Source organism: Nicotiana tomentosiformis, chromosome 6 (assembly GCF_000390325.3).
Source record: "Nicotiana tomentosiformis chromosome 6, ASM39032v3, whole genome shotgun sequence".
Taxonomy (NCBI): Eukaryota; Viridiplantae; Streptophyta; class Magnoliopsida; order Solanales; family Solanaceae; genus Nicotiana; species Nicotiana tomentosiformis.
The window spans coordinates 76848201-76855041 of record NC_090817.1 but is presented as its reverse complement, the minus strand read 5'-3'; the positions used below and the strand labels follow the sequence as shown (position 1 = coordinate 76855041).

General features: G+C 43.6%; 1 long non-coding RNA gene across 1 annotated transcript; it reads right to left on the bottom strand.

Moving 5' to 3' along the window:
• Positions 1-339: 339 nt before the first annotated feature.
• LOC104085275 (uncharacterized) lies at positions 340-1497 on the bottom strand. Its single transcript, XR_004504008.2, has 3 exons — positions 1411-1497; positions 514-595; positions 340-393 (listed from the first exon to the last, which is right to left on the bottom strand). It is a non-coding gene; the product is annotated as an uncharacterized lncRNA (long non-coding RNA).
• Between the last annotated feature and the right edge of the window lie 5344 nt (positions 1498-6841).

Below are 6841 nucleotides of genomic sequence, written 5' to 3'. Positions count from 1 at the left end.
TGTCATGGGCGGCTTTCCAGCCATTCCCCATGACCCCTTGAACGCGTTCCGTGGCATTATTTGGAACTTCACACATATTTGGAGTCGTACCATCACAAAGATAGTGTGCTGCACGCATACTAGTGCAGCAGCAGAATGCAGCACGGCAAACCATTTAGGTATACATAACCCTTTTAAAGGCATTTTGAAGAAATAGTGACCCCATTATCACATTAACAGAGGCAAGCAAATAAATGCAGAAAACGCTGGGCAGAGAACTACAAGTTTTGAATTTATAACTTACAGTAAAAATTTGAAGGAAAGAAACACCTACCACACTGTCTACGGAAACACCCAATATTTCTGTGTTCAACTTTTCAAATTCTCCATAACGGTCACTGAAAGCAGTGATCTCTACAGAAGCAGGAAAAGATATTACATCAAAATAATACAGTCAGCAACCACAATATTCAGTTCAAATTTATTAGAAGAAAGTGAAATTGACAGCAGAGAGATTTCAGGTGCCAAACTGACCTGTTGGGCAAACAAATGTAAAGTCTAGTGGGTAGAAAAAGAGAATGACGTACTTCTTCCCAATGTACTCAGATAGTTTAACCTGCAGAAAAAGGATAACTGTAGTTGTAAGCAGCAAATACAATCCATAAATGTGTAAAACCATGTCTTACAGTTCCTAAAAGGGGCAGGTAGTGAAGTGAAATCCTAGGGCAATAGCAGATGTTGCATGTTAAGGTAGTACTAAACTCTTTTCTTTCTATGTTCTCATTCTGTCACTAGCTGCAATCAAATGGGTTTGCAAAAAATGTAGACTCCTCAAGGTTTCTAATTTATGAATGGTGTTTATTCTTAGCTGACAAGGTACACCATTTGCTACATCAACTAATTTAGAATTGACTGATTGACTAATGTTTATTATTTTGGTCTAATTACAGGAACCTCACCAGATATTTAGGCTTGCAACACTTACCACCTACGTGGTTTTAGATATTACTTTTAAATTCCTTATTTTACATTCTTCCAATAAAACTCTATAAAATAGCAAGCAGTAAGCCGCAATAAAATAGTAGGCAAAGAGACAAAACTACTTAATATTTAAACATATTCATATTTCATGGATGACCTTTCACCTTTATACAAAAAATCTAAGGTTCTTCTGATTTTAGTGAAAATTGAAGAAAAAATTAGAAGAAACAAAACTTTACAAAACAAGTTGTTAATTATTGAAAAATATAGTGATAATATCAAAATATATGATTTTATTGTATATAGACAAGAGCCGTACATTAAATCTTTATACAAAAAGTTAAATATACCATTCATGTTTTGAAATCTAAAGTTAAGCACACTTTTCTCAATAAGAATTAAGCATTTTTCTCCAATTATAGGTAAGCAATAAAAACACCAATATAATACCTTGATGAATTCTTGATCAAAAACAGCTTCAGCCTCAAAGTCTGGCGCTTGATTTCCAACAAGTGGAAGTTCACTCTATATATGAAAAACATATATGAAAGGACATTAGATACATGAATCTTGATCCATACACAAGCACAAACACAGCAGAGAGGTTATATCAACATTCTATGATGGCGCAAGCTCTTATCTACATAGAGTAGAAGTAGCAAGTTTTGGGACGATTGGGAAATCGAGAATCTTGAACAGAAACTTTCTTTTATTTCACTTGGTCATCTAATTTAACTTCTCTAACATCTTCTAGATAGTCATGCCCAATATTAGTTTTCCTTTATATCCGGTTGCAAGAGGTACCCATAAGTTTTAATTAAAATCACTGTCATCCAATCCATCAATTCCTTTAGGCAAAGTATGGAGCAGACAACATACTGTAATGAGTTTATCCCAAATATGAACTCAAGCTTACCACTCTACCATTACCAAGTTAGGTACAAGTGAGCATATAAATTTGAATTCACTTTCCATTAAAACACAGTCCATAAATACAATTTACATTGCCTTATAATTCAAAGGAGAAAATGATAAAAATGATTCCTTATGTTTGGGGATAGGTTCAAAGTGATCCCTTAAATATACCTTGAGCAGCGGCAGGCCTCACAACGCCCATTGTCACAGTCGGCCCCGTGGTCTCGGCAGCTCCAAGTAACAAACGCGCATATGCCTCTGTCGCCCCACCGATAGCCATCGCCAGTGCCCAGCCACAGGCAGATGCCAACAGCATCGCGCGCGCAGACCCTGATGCTAAAGACAAAGTTACTGCCAACGGACTTGTTTCTGCTTTGTAGAAGACTAAGTCTTTTTCATTGTAAATATAGAGTAGTTTTACTGTATTTTCTTTAAGTGTGATTTTCCAGTTTTCATAGGTCTAGTCATGTAACTTTGGTTTATATTTTTAAGCATTATTAAGGGGGACCAAGCAATCAAACTTTCAAGCAAGCAAACAATTCTCTCCCCCCGATACCGTGTTGGTTTTTTGTAATAGCTTTCATTCAATGCAATCAAGCGTCCTTTCATTCTCAATTCTCTTTTCTGCTCTCTCTCTTAATTGATCACGATATTGGTTTTCCTGTACGGCAATGACAATCTAGTCTAGCGTACGGAGGGGACCTCAGTTGACGGACATCAATCGCACTAACATCGGTTACTTAGCCTTACGTCGTCCTTCCAAGGAACTTCAGGAAGGTGCCGCGTAATAGTTGGTATCAGAGCCTAGGCTCGACATCGGTCGAGGGATTACATTGCAATTACCACCATTTCTGACCATGGTGAATTATGGGGATCGCATCGCGACCCTTGAGGGAATGGTTGACGCATTACGGCCCATCGTGAAAATGGTACATGACCTAAAGACCAGCCTAGTGCAAAGGTTGGACGACTTGGACTGTAGACTAATCCAGGCCGAAGTTGACATAGAAAACATCAGTCGCGACTCTGAAGGAGACCGGCAAATGGCAGCCACAGAGGCAGTCAAAATTTTTGGTAAATTCGAGGTCCTCCAATAGGAGCGTGCCGAGGATTTATCCAACAGGGCACAAAAGGTAGGCAGGGTGACTGCCATGCAAAAAAACTATAGACAACGTGACAGGCCAGCTCAACGTTGTCAATGCTTCTTTACAAGGCCTGCTTCGAGGAGGTGGAAACCAAATCAGGGGGTATTGTGAACCACACCCTTGTGGCCCAAAAACTGAAAATTCCTGAGCCAAAGCCATATAGTGGAGCTCAGAATGCCAAAAAGTGGAAAATTTCATCTTCGACATCGAACAATACTTTGATGTCGTGGGGGGCCTAGAAGAAGCTAAGAAGGTAGCAACTACTGCCATGTATCTTCAGGGTGATGCCAAACTCTGGTGGCGGGTGAAATACGAAGCCATCAAGGCTGGTGAAGATGCCCTCGAGACATGGGCAGAACTGAAGGCAGCCATACACCTACAGTTCTTCCCCGAAAATATTGAGTACAATGCTAGGAGAAAGCTATGGGAGCTCCGCCAGACAAAATCAGTGCGGGATTACGCGCGGGAATTCTCTGCGCTCATGCTGAACATCTGCGACATGGGGGGTAAAGACAAACTCTTCACTTTCCTGGAAGGGTTGAAACCTTATGCCCGTATGGAGTTGCAAAGACAAAGGGTAGACACGCTACCTAAGGCAATCCAAGAAGCGGAGTACCTTAGGGATTATCAAGTGGAAGCCCAGAAGGACAGGCCTCAATAGCCTGTCCGAGGAGAATACAAAGGAGGTCAGCCGAACACTGGTAGCCCTAGTAGAAGTGGAGGAGACCAGAGTGTAACCAAATCTAAGGCTCCTTCCTCAGGCAGTACTAGCGCTGCATCTAACAACAATGATCGGGGGAGGAAACCCTCCTCAGGATGCCGTCATTGCGGCAGACCACATTGGAATAATGAATGCCCACATGCACAAATGAATGCCCATCAAGCTTTTGAGGATGGGACGGATGACGATGCCGATGATGCGGACCAAACCGAACCAGTAGGTGCATTTAATGTCATTGTTGGCTCTATTTCTGAACCTCTAGCGGGAACCAATGCTAGTATCCATAAGAAGAAGGACCCCTGTCCAATCTCCAAGAAAGGGAAAAAGAAGGTGAATGAGAGGACTCCTCCTCATCAAGAGAGGACCTTAATGTTCATTGGCATGAAGGTAAATGGGAAGCCCATTCGGGTGATGATAGACACGGGTGCTACCCACAACTACTTAGCCTCGACTCAGGTGGAGCGACTTGGCCTAGTTGTAGGAAAGGGAAAAGGTCGTGTCAAAGCTATCAACTCACCACCTCGGCCAGTGGGTGGAATGGCCAAAGAAGTACCGGTGAAACTTGGCCCTTATGAAGGAAAGTTCAACCTGCGCGTGGTGATCATAGATGACTTCGAGTTGATAGTGGGGATGGAATTCCTGAGACAAACCAATACCATGCTCGCATCGTATGCAGACTTGCTACTGATGGTGGGAGAAAATGGGGCCAAGCCCTGCATTATTCCGTGTATTACCATGAAGATGGCCGCCGAGAACATCTCAGCCTTGCAGTTGAAGAAGGGGGTAAAAAGACATGAACACACGTTCCTGGCTACCCTCTGCATGGAAGATATAGAACGCTCCTCGGGTCCCATTCCTGCACCCGTGAAGGAGTTGCTTCTAGAATTTGAAGACATCATGCCACAATACATGCCAAAGCATCTTCCGCCTAGGCGAACTATGGACCATGAGATTGAGTTGGTGCCGGGTGTGAAGCCACCTGCCCGGGCGCCGTACAAAATGTCACAACCCGAACTCACCGAGCTTCGGAGACAATTGACGGAAATGCTAGACACAGGGATCATCGTGCCCTCCAAGTCCCCATATGGGTCCTCTGTGCTATTCCAAAAGAAACATGAAGGTAGTTTACGACTCTGCGTGGATTACCGGGCTCTAAACAAAATCCCTGTGAAAAACAAGTACCCTATTCCGCTAATGGCAGACTTGTTTGATAGACTGGGTAGTGCGACGGTATTCACCAAAATAGACCTGAGGACAGGTTCTTGGCAAGTTCAGATTGCAAAGGGTGATGAGCACAAGATGACCTGTGTGACAAGATATGGGTCATACGACTTCCAGGTTATGCCCTTTGGCTTGACTAATGCGCCAGCCACATTTTTCACCTTGATGAACCAACTCTTCCTAGAATACATTGATGAATTCGCCGTGGTTTATTTGGATGACATTGTGGTACATAGCCAGACACTGGAAGAACACCTGGAGCACTTGCAGAAGGTCCTAGCCCGATTGCGGGAGCACGAATTATATGCGAAGCTATCCAAGTGCTACTTTTCTCAGAAACAAATTGACTTCCTCGGACATTTCATCGAGGAAGGGCGGATCAAGATGGACCAATAGAAGATTCAGGCTATCACAAAATGGCCACCTCCTAAGGATATCCACTCCTTGAGGTAGTTCCTTGGCATATGCAACTTCTATCGACGTTTTGTGAAAAGTTACTCCCTCATTGCGGTGCCGCTGATAGAACTTCTCAAGAAGGTCACGCCATGGGATTGGGGCCCCAAGCGAGTAGAGGCCTTCAACGCATTGAAAATGGCTATGTCTAGTAGCCCAGTCTTGGCCCTCCCTGACTTGGCCAAGCCATTCAAAGTACAAACGGATGCCTCCGAATATGCACTTGGTGGAGTATTGCTACAAGAAGGGCATCCCGTAGCGTACGAGAGTCGGAAACTAAAGGATGCAGAGCGGTGATATGCCGCCCATGAGAAAGAATTATTGGCTGTTGTTCATTGCTTACGCCTTTGGAGGCATTATCAACTAGGAGCCCCATTTGTGGTCAAGACAGACAACACAGCCGTTAGCCATTTCATGACCCAGCCAAAGCTGAATGGTCGACAGGCTATATGGCAGAAACTCCTAGCGGAATTTCACTTCAACCTGGAGTACCGAAGTGGGAAGACCAATCATGTTGCTGATGCGCTCAGTCGGAGAGCTAATCTAGCATCGGTGTGTGTACTTGCCACCCTAAGGGGAAGAGAAGTAACCACCACCATAAAAGACCAGATACAGGATCTACTCATCAAGGATCCTGCTGCACAGTATTTGGTTGATTTGGTAGGACAGGGCAAGACTCGCCATTTCTACACCGAAGATGGTTTCCAGAAAATGAAAGGGAACCGACTTTATGTTCCTAAAGGAGGAGATATACGAAAGGGTTCTTCTGGCAAAATGCCACGATACTTTGTGGTCCGGTCATCCCGGTGAGGAACGCACCATGGCATTGCTTCGCTGTGCATATTATTGGCCTCAAATGGTCGATGGCATCGCTCAGTATGTGAAGACTTATCTAGTATGTCAGAAGGATAAGTTAGACCTCTTGACGCAGGCAGGGCTCTTGGAACCACTAGCTATCCCAAAAAGACCTTGGGAAAGCGTTTCCCTAGACTTCATCACCGGATTGCCCAATGTCGGAGATCTCACAACTATCTTGGTTGTGGTGGATCGATTTTCCAAGTATGATACCTTTATAGCAGCCCCACAATATATATCAGCATAGGATACATCTCGACTCTTCTTCTCTCATGTCATCAAATATTGGGGCCTACCTAAAGACATTGTTAGTGATCGTGACTCACGCTTCACTAGCAATTTTTGGATCCAACTCTTTAAGTGTCTCGGGTCAAAATTGAGTCATAGCTCAAGTTTTCATCCGCAATCAGATGGCCAAACGGAGCGATTCAATTGCATGCTAGAGGAATATCTCTGGCACTTTGTGACCGGATCGTAGAAGAACTGGGTGAAGCTTCTGGATGCTGCTCAACTGTGTTTCAATTCACAAAAGAACTCAAGTACCAACAAATGCGCTTTTGAAATTGTTACC